This window comes from Microcaecilia unicolor, chromosome 7 (assembly GCF_901765095.1).
Source record: "Microcaecilia unicolor chromosome 7, aMicUni1.1, whole genome shotgun sequence".
Taxonomy (NCBI): Eukaryota; Metazoa; Chordata; class Amphibia; order Gymnophiona; family Siphonopidae; genus Microcaecilia; species Microcaecilia unicolor.
The window spans coordinates 261034370-261047314 of record NC_044037.1 but is presented as its reverse complement, the minus strand read 5'-3'; positions in this window follow the sequence as shown (position 1 = coordinate 261047314).

Genomic DNA, 12945 nt, shown 5'->3' with positions numbered 1-12945 from the left:
CTGGAGGTTGGGAGGCAGGGATAGTGCTGGGCAGACTTATACGGTCTGTACCAGAGCCGGTGGTGGGAGGCGGGGATAGTGCTGGGCAGACTTATACGGTCTATGCCAGAGCCGGTGGTTGGGAGGCGGGGCTAGTGCTGGGCAGACTTATACGGTCTGTGCCCTGAAAAGCACAGGTACAAATCAAAGTAGGGTATACACAAAAGTAGCACACATGAGTTGTCTTGTTGGGCAGACTGGATGGACCGTGCAGGTCTTTTTCTGCCGTCATCTACTATGTTACTATAGGAGAAAAAAAAAGTGATTTTTTTTTTTCAATATAAATAATTTCTGTAAGCTGTTATAGCTCCAGTATACCCAGTGCAAAATAAGACAGCAGATGTAAATTCTCAAATTGGACATATTCCAAACACTTAAATGAAAATAATATGATTTTTTTTCTGCCTTTGTTGTCTGGTGACTTTGTTTTCTATCCATATTGGTCCCAGTCTCTGATTCTGCTGCTCTCTATCTGTTCTCTTAATTCCATTTCCAGGGCTTCCTTTCCATATATTTCTTTACTTTCCTCCTTTCTTCTTCATTTCTTGCCCTACATCCATAAATAAAAGCTGGTCCTCCTCCGTGGAATTGACTGGAGGAGGTATTACGTGGATCCAGCTTTTGCCTATTTTCTCCATCCATGTGCAGTTTTTCTCCTCTCTTCCCTTTCCCTCATCTCCATCAATGTGCATCTTCTTCTTCTTTTTTCCTTTTCTCTCTTCTATCCATGTCCAGCACTTCTCCTCTCTCCTTCCCTCCATCCATGTCCAGCATTTCTCCTCTCTCTTCCCTCCCCTGTATCCATATAAAGCAATAATTCTCTCTCCCCTCTCCTCCATCCAAGTCTAGCATTTCTCCTCTCTCCCCGCCGCCAACTCCTCCATCCATCCATGTCCAGCAATTCTCCTTTATCTCCTGCTCTCCTCTCCATCCATTTCCAGTATTTCTCCTCTCTCCCCTGCCCAACCCTCCCATCCATGTGCATCTCCTTCCTGTCTCCCCTCCCCTCCATCCATGTCCAGCATGTCACCTCTCTCCCCTGCCCTCCCCTCCCATGTCCAGCGATTCTCCTCTATCCCCTGTCCTCCCCTTCCATCCATGCCCAGCAATTCTCCTCTATCCCTTCCCTCCTCTCTCATCCATGTCCAATGATTCTCCTCTCTCCCCTGCCCTGCCCTCTCCTTCCATCCATGTCCAGCGAATCTCTCTTCGCTAACCTCCTCTCCAATCCATGTCCAGTATGTCTCCTCTCTCCCCTGCCCTCCCCTCTCATCCATGTGCAGTGATTCTCTTATGCCCCCTGTCCTCCCCTGTCATCCATGTCCAGCGATTCTCCTCTCCCCTGCCCTCCCCTCCATGTCCAGCGATTCTCCTCTCTTCCCTGCCTTCCCCTCCCATCCATGTCCAGCAATTCTTTCTTCCCTGCCCTCCCCTCCCATCCATGTCCAGTTATTCTCCTCTGCCCCCTGTCCTCCCCTGCCATCCATGCCAAGCGATTCTCCTCTCCCCTGCCCTCCCATCCCCCATCCATGTCCAGTGATTCTCCTCTCTCCCCTTCCCTCCCCTCCCATGTCCAGCGATTCTCCTCTATCCCCTGTCCTGCCTTGCCATCCATGTCCAGCGATTCTCCTATCTCCCTTCCCTCCCCTCTCATCCATGTCCAATGATTCTCCTCTCTCTCCTGCCCTCCCCTTCCATCCATGTAGCGAATCTCTCTTTGCTGACCTCCCTTCCCATCCATGTCCAGTATGTCTTCTCTCTCCCCTTCCCTCCCCTCTCATCCATGTGCAGTGATTCTCTTCTGCCCCCTGTCCTCCCCTGTCATCCATGTCCAGCGATTCTCCTCTCCCCTGCCCTCCCCTCCCATCCCCCATCTATGTCCAGTGATTCTCCTGCCCTCCCCTCCCATCCATGTCCAGCAATTCTTTCTTCCCTGCCCTCCCCTCCCATCCATGTCCAGTTATTGTCCTCTGCCCCCTGTCCTCCCCTGCCATCCATGCCCAGCGATTCTCCTCTCCCCTGCCCTCCCATCCCCATCTATGTCCAGTGATTCTCCTCTCTCCCCTTCCCTCCCCTCCCATGTCCAGCGATTCTCCTCTATCCCCTGCCCTCCCCTCCATGTACAGCGATTCTTCTCTCTTCCCTGCCTTCCCCTCCCATCCATGTCCAGCAATTCTTTCTTCCCTGCCCTCCCCTCCCATCCATGTCCAGTTATTCTCCTCTGCCCCCTGTCCTCCCCTGCCATCCATGCCCAGCGATTCTCCTCTCCCCTGTCCTCCCATCCCCCATCTATGTCCAGTGATTCTCCTCTCTCCCCTTCCCTCCCCTCCCATGTCCAGCGATTGTCCTCTATCCCCTGTCCTCCCTTGCCATCCATGTCCAGCGATTCTCCTCTCTCCCCTTCCCTCCCCTCTCATCCATGTGCAGTGATTCTCTTCTGCCCCCTGTCCTCCCCTGTCATCCATGTCCAGCAATTCTCCTCTCCCCTGCCCTCCCCTCCCCCATCTATGTCCAGTGATTCTCCTGCCCTCCCCTCCCATCCATGTCCAGCAATTCTCTCTTCCCTACCTTCCCCTCTCATCCATGTCCAGTATGTCTCCTCTCTCCCCTTCCCCTCCCCTCTCATCCATGTGCAGTGATTCTCTTCTGCCCCCTGTCCTCCCCTGTCATCCATGTCCAGCGATTCTCCTCTCCCCTGCCCTCCCCTCCCATCCCCCATCTATGTCCAGTGATTCTCCTGCCCTCCCCTCCCATCCATGTCCAGCAATTCTCTCTTCCCTACCTTCCCCTCCCATCCATGTCCAGTATGTCTCCTCTCTCCCCTTCCCTCCCCTCTCATCCATGTGCAGTGATTCTCTTCTGCCCCCTGTCCTCCCCTGTCATCCATGTCCAGTGATTCTCCTCTCCCCTGCCCTCCCCCCATCCCCCATCCATGTCCAGCAATTCTCTCTTCCCTACCTTCCCCTCCCATCCATGTCCAGCATGTCTCCTCTCTCCCCTGCCCTCCCCTTCCATCCATGCCCAGCAATTCTCTCTTCCCTGCCCTCCCCTCCCATCCATGTTCAGCATGTCTCCTCTCCCCTCTGCCCTCCCCTCCTATCCATGTTCAGCAATTCTCTCTTCCCTGCCTTCCCCTCAAATCCATGTCCAGCGATTCTCCTTTCTCCCCTGCTCTCCCCTCCTATCCATGTTCAGCAATTCTCTCTTCCCTGCCTTCCCCTCAAATCCATGTCCAGCGATTCTCCTTTCTCCCCTGCTCTCCCCTCCCCTCCATGTCCAGCATTTCGTACCCATTCCCCCCTGCCCTCCCTCAGCTCCCCGACTTTCCTTGAAATCTTTAATTTACCCAAAGTTGCAGCGAACCGGCAGTAAAAACAGCTGGCCGGCGGGCTTGCCTCCTCGTCGCTTCCCTTCCTTTTCAGCGCGTCCTATCCTCATGGAAAGGAAATTACATCAGAGGAAGGTGGGACGCACTGAGAGGGAAGGGAAGCAATGAGGAGGGAAGCCTGCCTGCCTGCCAGCTGTTTTTATTGCCGGTTCGCCGCGACTTTGGGTAAATTAAAGATTTCAAGGAAATCTGATCCTAGAAGACTCTTTATCTGAAGTAACCAACAGGGCCACACTTTTGATCTCATTCGTGTTTGAGCAAGATCTAAATAACATTTTAAAATTATATTTTAAGAATGCACATCAAACGTTTTGTGGTCAGAAGCTATGGATATTTCCGGATGTAACCAAGGTTACCCAAGAAAGAAGGAAACAATTCTTAAATATGAAAGAAGAGGTGAAGAAAATGGGAGCAACTTTCCTCTTAGCTTACCCCTGCAAATGTATAATTAGGTATTTGGGTATTAAATATGTTTTTTTCATACCAGAACAGTTGAGAGCATTTATAGACCTGAAGAAGGTGCAAGGGTAATTATATGATTAGCCGGCAAGAGATGTGATAATGTTGGGATTGGGCGTAGCCTTATGTTTTAGCATTTTTTCCAGTTAAGATTTTCTCGATTTATGCATCCCTCCCCGTCACTTATGTGGTCTAAGGAAAGGGTTAAAGGGGGAAAATGTATTTCAATGGATTATAATTTAATGATGAACCATTATTTTCTTATTTTCCTCACTCCTTGTGTTATATGTAACAAGTGTATTGCTTGTGTAAATATATATAAAATTATAAATTTTAAAAAAAAAAAATATATATATATATATATATATATATATATATATATATATATATATATATATTATAGAGAAAGAAACGACAGGTTTTGGCAATCTACTGAATATGAGCAGAGAAGGAGAGAGCAGAGTCAAAGATGACAGGGACAGGGAGGATGAAAGTGTTATCTACCGAAATAGAGAACGGGGGGGGAGGGGGGGGAGAGGAGAGGCAGGTTTAGGGGGAAAGAGGAGAAGCTCGGTTTTGGTCATGTTTAGTTTCATCTGCTACCATTTCACCTTTTGCAAATTTAATATCCCAACTAGGCTATTTACCTCCTCTGTCTTAGGATTTTTTCATACTGTCCAGCCACATAGGTAAGACCAAGAACCCCCAGGCCTTCTCTATGTTGTGTCCCTTCTGGCCCGGGCTTCCTGGGGTGTAGCCCATGAATTCTCATCTTTGTTCCCTGCTTCCTCAGCCAGAACCCTCTGCTCTTCCCCTATCTCCAACCCCAGTCCAATCCCCCTCTTTCTTCTTTTTTTTAAAATCTTTATGATTTTTACAAATATCCCCCTCTTTCTAATGGCAGTGTGTTGCACTGTCAGCACCATTACATTCTGCAAGCTGTAATTTGTTTAATAATGAGCTGCTATGCATAACATAAGAACATAACATAAGAGTAGCCATCCTGGGTCAGACTAATGGTCCATCTAGCCCAGTATCCTACTTCCAACAGTGTACCTGACAGAAACCCAAATCGTGGCAACATTCCATGCTACAAATCCCAGGGCAAACAGTTACAGTACTTCCCCATGTCTGTCTCAGTATCAGACTATGGAACTTTCTTCCAGGAACTTGTCCAAACCTTTTTTAAACCCAAATATGCTAACCGCTGTTACTACATCCTCTGGCAAAGAGTTCCAGAGCTCAACTATTCATTGAGTGAAAAAATGTGTCCTATTTGTTTTAAAAGTATTTCCATGTAACTTCCTTAAGTGTCCCCTAGTCTTTGTACTTTACACCTAGGAATTAATCTCATATTAAACTTCATTATTGCCAAATAGCATATACTATTTTCAATTAGCATGTATTAACTGGCAATAAGTGTGCATTAGTGCTATAACGCAGGCTAAAAAATAGGTCCCTAAATCTTTCTGCATTCATGGAACCCAATACATTTTTTGTGGCCCATGCTAAAAATTAATTATTATTATTATTATTATTATTACTAGTAAAAAAGGCCCGTTTCTGACACAAATGAAACGGGCGCTAGCAAGGTTTTCCTCGGAGTGTGTATGTTTGAGAGAGTGTGTGAGAGAGTGACTGTGTGAGAGAGAGCGTGAATGTACGAGTGTGTGTGTGTGACAGAGAGAGAGTGAGACTGGGTGCGAGTGTGTCTGTGAGAGAGAGAGTGTGTGTGTGTGAGAATGAGAGTGTGTGCCAGGCCCTCCCTCCCTCCCAGTTCCAGGGTCGTCTGTCCCCTCCCTCCCTCCCTCCGAGTTCCAGGGTCGTCCCCTTCTGTCCGAGTGCCAGGGTTATCCTCTCCCTCCTGCCCTCCGAGTTCCAGGGTCCCTCCCTTCCTCCGAGTTCCAGGGTCGTCCCCTCCTGATTTATCCTTTATAAGGAGAACGAAACATTGTTGATTTAAACTTAGAATGAACTCTCTACTTATCTTATAGAGGGATTGTTGCGGTCATGAGTGAAGTTCTTCTTGCTGGGGTCCCAGTCGATAAAGTGATGTAAAAGTGGTTGTGGTGTACAGTCCAATCCCTGTTGGAGGTTGTTGATGTCCAGCCGTTAGTGTCTCATGCTCAGTTGACCCTCCGTGTTTCAGGGTCGTCCCCTCCCTCCGTGTTAGCCTCTGTAATCGGGATATTGGGCACCGCTGGGATAGCTCTGCAGGGAGGGTGGGGGCTGAGGGGGGGTGATGTGCCGTGAGGCCAGGCTGCTGCTGGCCGCCCTGCTTTTTTCCATCGCCTTCCCCGGTGGTGCCGTGATCCATGTCCATGTCACATGCCCTGCCCACAGGGGTGTGGCCACAATGGTAATGGTGACGTCTGCCAGGGCTTCGGAGCCTAGCAGACCAACTCTGAAGAAAATCACGGAACAGGCAGCCAGACACATAGAACGTTGGAGGTGAGAATTATTATATAGGATTTCTATAGCGCTACCAGACGCACGCAGCGCTGAACACCTGACACAGAGAGACAATCCCTGCTCAATAGAGCTTACAATCTAAAAATACAGACAGACAAGACAATTAAGGGTGAGGGAAGTACTGGGTGAGAAGGAACAAGGGGAGGGCAATTGAGCAGAGGCTAGGAGCCAAAAGCAGTGGTGAAAAGGTGGGTTTTCAGCATAGATTTGAAAACAGGTAGAGATGGAGCTAGACATACAGGCCCACTAAAAATGGTTTAGTATGGATTCACAAAAATATTTTATCGGTTCCAGAGCTTATTAAAAACAAATGTTAATAAGTGTCAGGGGCAGTATTTAAACGTATCTAGAACTCAAAGGTTTTCATAAAAGAATTAGAGCACACCTCAACTTGTTAGTGTCTATTCATTTCAATCAATCTTTTTTTTTTTTTTAAATTCTGTGGAACAATAGAAAGATGCATTATATCATTTTCTTTTTACTAATTTGAGCATTATGTGATCTAAAGCCGGATAAATTTACTCTGCTAATGATATTCATATTGACAAAGACCAATCAAGATTAATTCAGTAATGGTGTGACCTGATGAGTTAAGGTTAACCCATTTTGCTGATATAGTAACAGTTGATACTCATGTGCTCACTTCCATTTTTATATTTGTCTTTATTTTAATGCCTTCATATTCATTTATTATGTTACTTTGACACAGGATTATTGTAACGATTTACCATATATTGACATATAGAAAAACCAGGAAAAGATAGCTATTTCACCTAAAACACAGCAGCTTTTCCATATCAATCAGAAAGTATTATCTTAATGCCAAAAAACATGTATGAATAGAAAGGGCAATTTTCTAAAACCATTTATCTAAGATGGCATTTGTCTAGGTAAATTGGTTGTTTGAAAATTGCCTATCCTTTGTACAGATATTCATAAGGATCAACAATGGACATATTTACACCTACAAGGAAAAAAAGTGACGCTTCAATGGGGTTAGGTTGGGAGAGTTAATAAAGGATGCAGTTGTTTATGGTCAAAACTGTGTGTGTCAATGGACTTGCTTAAAGAGCAGGTACAAATTTCTTTGGGTATTTATTGTAGGTAATTGTCAAAAAGAAAGTCTTTCTCTGAGAATCTGTCCAGCATCTGTGGGCAAAAGTACAAAAGAATAGTTTTTAAAGCAATTTGTTTTCAATGTGGTGATGATGATGATGTCATATGTTGGTCCAGAAGCCTTGACCTCAATCTCTCTTCTTTGTCATTTTGTTTTCAGAAGAGATATGTATTTGTTTATGTTTGCGTATTTCATTAACATTAATGAAATATATCCATTTCATTAAAGACCAGGGCATATAATTATCTGCCACAGGACCCATTTCATTCCTATGTGCCCTGCTGCAGATAACATGTGCTTACCTTTAGTAAACGATACCCTTAGTTCATGGGGGGTGGGGGGGGGGGGGGGAGCTGTTAGGATGAGTTATTTTACATTTAACTCCAGTAATTAGTATGTTTCATTGCATAAAATGGGACCTGTACTGAGTTAGTGGTAAAATAAACTGTCTTAATGGTAGCCTACATTGATAACTTTCTCCCTTAGGTGCCCTACAAACATAGTGCATAGAAAATCAATTTAACACACGTTAACCTAGATACTAACACATATAAAGTCAAAATATGAGAGCCCAAATGAAGCGCTGAGGGGAACAGATGCACGAGGTACCTGCAACCCACTGGCTTTATTTTCAGCTGAAGTCTGTCCTTGCCAGAGCTACTGAACACCCAAACTCTGCAGAACTTATGGACAAATATTTAGTGGCATCAGGAGGAGCAATGCCCTGTAAAAGACTGCGGAAAGAGAACAAAACTCAGCGAACGGTAGCAGGCAAAATGGCCGACATGGCACACGAGGCGGGCCCTGTCTTTACAGAGCAGCAACTAAAACAGCTTACCACTGCAGTAGAGAGAACTATGGAGACCCAATTTCACCATCTGTCAGGACAAGTAGGGAGCCTGGAATTTCTCTTGGCAGAGACAAATTGCAATATCCGGGAGTTGCAGAACCGGATCTTGTCCCTGAAGGATTCCAAGACATGCTCCGAGGACAAGCTAGTGGGGCTGGAAGAACAGCTGCGAGACCAGGCAGAAAAGCTTGATGTCCTTGAGAATCACTCCCGCTGAAGCAGCTTATAAATAGTAGAACTCAACTCAAGTTCACACAAAAAAGCATGCACAATCTGCCTGCTTACTATACACAGGATTGTAGCATATTTTACACTCCAAGCAGGCAGATTGTGCATGCTTTTTTGCGTGAACTTGACTTGAGTTCTATCCAAATTCAGCTTTCAGCGGGTGTCCTCATTCTAGATGATTAAAATCGAACGACCCCTGATGCGGGCACTTTGCACCAAAACATGGCCCGTGTCAGCTCAATGGTACAAATTTTATATATAGGACACATGGTGTGCAAATAAAAGGTTTTCTCCCACTTGTGAAGGCTCCTTGTACTTCTTCCTTTGCTGCATCTACATGTTGGAATAGATGTGAATGGAGCAAATGCACATTCACAACATTTCTAGTCTTCAGGGTCTACCTGGGAGCCCTTTTGGTTAACATTGCCCCAAGGGCTTAAAATCAGATTTTGAACTTTTAATATTCCCCTTCTGGGATAATGTACAGTATTTTGAGCACTGTACCATGTTCCACACATTGCTTGTATGACGAATATGGGACGGAAGAGGAAGTTGAGAATGAGTTGTACCTTGGATTTTTATTTGATCCGTTGTTTGCATGTTGTAAAAGGGGTCCGCTTCCTCTTCTTGGGTGGAACCAGCATGCCTGCGGGGCTCCCAGGGTTCCTGGACAGAATACTGCTGATACTGGGACTCAGGGCCAAAGTATTTTATTGTCAAGGCAATTTCATACCAAAAATCATAATTCATTCTTCATAACAAAAAGGTACAGCCCTCTTAATATAGTCTTCAAAAGAAAAAGGTACAGTCCTCATAAGATAATCTTCAAAAGAAAAAAAGGTACAGTCCAGGTCCCAAAATCCCTCAGCAAACGCTCAGCTCCTCAAGACCTCAGGTTTTCTATTAGGGCATTAGCTTTCCCTTTCCCCTCCTTCAGAAGGGTTTAGTAAGAGTTCAGCACACTTCTAATATAGCACAACAGTTCAGAATAAATCTTCATGGACAGTCTTTGCACATCAAACCAATACCACAAATCACCTGCATTTTCACAGCACCGAGGGAACCCTGTAAGGAGCAGGGTTGGCAGTTTCTCCCACCTCTCAGCACCACGCCCAGTGTGGCCTCCTCCACTGCCTTCAAGTGCTGGGCAGGGCAACCTTTGAATTCTCCCACTCCATGGTAGCTGGCTCCTCTCCCTTAGGCAGCTCTAGTGGCAGGCTACTTCCTTCCTCCACATACTCCATGGAATCTCTCTCTCTCCATTCGTCTCCCCTCTCTTCTGGTGACTGAGAGCGTCCAGGAAATCTGCTCTCCCCTTCTCACAGCTGGGGGGAATTGTATACTGATGGCGAAGCCAAGGAAACTGAGCTTCATCCTTCCCTCGCCCTCTATTGGGGAAGGGAGTAACAGGCTCACCCTGCCTCGGGCCATTGCTCCCCCTGCTGGGACTGGAAATCCATTCCATTTTTTTAGGACTACTCTCCTCACTCATTCTTGCAAGGACTTCTGGGACCCGTAGTTCTGGGCTCAACTGCTTCACTGGGGAATCTCTGGGGCTTGCCTTGTCACAATGTATATATTTGTTAATAAAAATTATTTAAACATAAAGTCAAAATATTTTTATCAACAAAAAAGTTTGAAATGAACTGAAAAAAGTCCAAAAATTAATTGAAAACAAAAGTACAATAATGAGCCATATCCCTACACTGTGTCCGGAAAAAAAGTGAGCCCCCTAAACAATTTGTAATAACAACCTTGAACCTGCACTGAATTCATTAAAATTTTACATGCACAAAGTGGCATCTATTTGCATCACCAACACCAAATTACATAGGAATCCCTCTTCCCATTTAAGAGATTTTTAATTTTTACAAACTGCTGTCACAAATCTGTATCCAACATGATTTAACTTACTTACTCGCTGATGTCATCTGTGATGTCATTGCGCATTGATAAAGAAACAAAATGTTGTTAAAAGAAGATCAAGTTTTAATTAAAATATTCAGAGTCTGGTGGACTACCAGATTTGGGGGATTTTCAAGGAGTGAGTCTACTGCTGCCAGATCTCTGACACTAACCATCTGAAAGAGGGATTGATTAAAGAGTGGTGCTGCTTTGATCACAGTATCATTAACTACTACTACTACTACTATTTAGCATTTCTATAGCGCTACAAGGCATACGCAGCGCTGCACAAACATTAAGAGAGCGGTGAACCAGTGTCAGGATTGACTGCGTAAATGTATTTGTGCAAAAGGGGGACACTTTGAACATCAGATTTAAACATTCAGACTGTTCAAGTTGACACTGTGTTAGAAACTCTAACTTTTGGGTAGTGTTATTTAAAATTTGGCATCTCAGGTGGATTTCTATGAAAGATCAACATTGTTTGAAATAGATGTCATTTTGTGCACATAACATTTTAATTAATTCAGTGCAGGTTTGCTGTTGTTATTGCAAAATATTTAGGGGGCTCACTTTATTCCGGACACAGTGTAGTTTCCATTAAGGATAGTTTTGAACATTTCATCGGGTGATATTTGACATAACATACCCATGCCATCACCATCTTCTCCTTTTTTACAATTTTAACAAAAGACTTTGTCCACTTTTACAGCTTGAAACATAAAATTATTCTCAGCACAAAATTTCCATGGATTTCCGAAAGCACTTGATCTGTAAACTTACAGCTTGTGAGTGTCAGAGTTGATAGAGGCTTGGAAGCTGCAACAAAACATTTGGCAATACAGGAAAATGTCAATAGAAATGTACCCACTGATAAGCAGAACATGACCTAGCAAATGAACAGCAAAGATACACCTTTATTACTACAATAAACTCGTGAACTAGGGCAAAACTTCTATAAATGGCACTCAAACATGGGTGTCAAAAAAGTCAGCACTAAGGGCCAGACGTACTAAACTTTAACGAGCCAATAACGAGCCATTAACGAACAAGTAGTAAACCGTGGCATGCACTAAACAGTTTTTTCCGACGGCAGTAGCAGGTAATGAAAATGGAATACAAACAAGTAACTACCATTGTAATATGGACGATTCGGGATGCACTAACCATACCGACGATTGCACCGACTCATTTACCGCGATATATTTAACTTGTGGTCAGAGCTGTCGGTAAGGCCGGAGCTGTCATACAGACATGTCATAACATGTCCTTGTGGGCATCCTTGCCCCCCCCCCGACCGAGGTCGCCGCTGCTCCCCGCTCCCCCCTGCATTAAAAAAATTGTGATTTTAGGCAGCCCCGGTCCCCCTCCCTCGCTTCCTTCCTTCCTTCCTCTCTTTCTAAACAGCTCGCGCCATCTTCCGCCCTGTGCCCTGCCCCCGCCGCCCCCCCTGAAGTCATCGCCGCCGTTCCCCCCCACCCACCGGGCCCCCCCTCTGTCTTACCGGGCCCTCGCAGGGCCTCTCACCTCTGTGTGAAGGCGCTGCGACGGCAAGAACAGCTGATCCTCTTCGCTGAAGAGTCTTCGGACATCCCTCCTTTCGTCCAGGGCCCGTCCTCGTCTGACGTAGGTCCCTCGTGTGACGTAAGTAACCAGATGCATGGCCAAATTTTAACGAGTGCCAATTAACATCATTAATTGGTTGTAGCACCTGGTTATCAGTAGTTAAGGGCTCATTATTCAATTAATTTGCATGCACATCCTGGGCATGCACCCAAATTTGGGCACACAAATCTTGGCGCCATGTATAGAATCTGGGGGGGTGTTTTTTGGAGCCTCTGTATCCCTGTTCCATGTCTGGTTTCCTGATTAGATCCTGCTCTACCACTGCAGCTGCTCACCTTGATGCTTTCTACATCAGATCTTTGTCAGCCATCCAGCCTCTCCGGGTAGTCCTCAGTCTTGTGTACCATTTCAAGGGACAAGACTTACCCTGTTTATGCCAGTCCAAACTCAGGGGTTGAATTAGGATGGAATGATCAGCAAGGGCACCTGATATTCTAAAGCCTAAGCTCCCAACATGCCCCAAGAGGTATGTAAGACATGAGCATAGGGTAGGCAGCATCCGGCAAGACAAAAAAACAACACAGCAAGCTGATGCCTGTCTCCTGCTGTCCTCTAAGAACTGGAAAAATATTCTGATGTTATTGCTAAGCTGTGATAATATAGCAATTTGTGACAAGCACCAAATTTGGAATTGAAAGCATGATAAACAGGGCTGGCCCAATCAATAGGCATGATTAGACAGTTGCCTAGGGCAACAACTTCTGGGGTAGCAGAGAGCAGTTGCAGTCAAAGCAAAACGATAATTCTGAATACTAATTCAAGGAACCAGCCATGTATACCTGCAGGAAGGGTGGACAATTTTCAAATAGTCTGTCAACCTGGGTAAATGACTTTTGCAAATTGTCCTCATTATATATATGT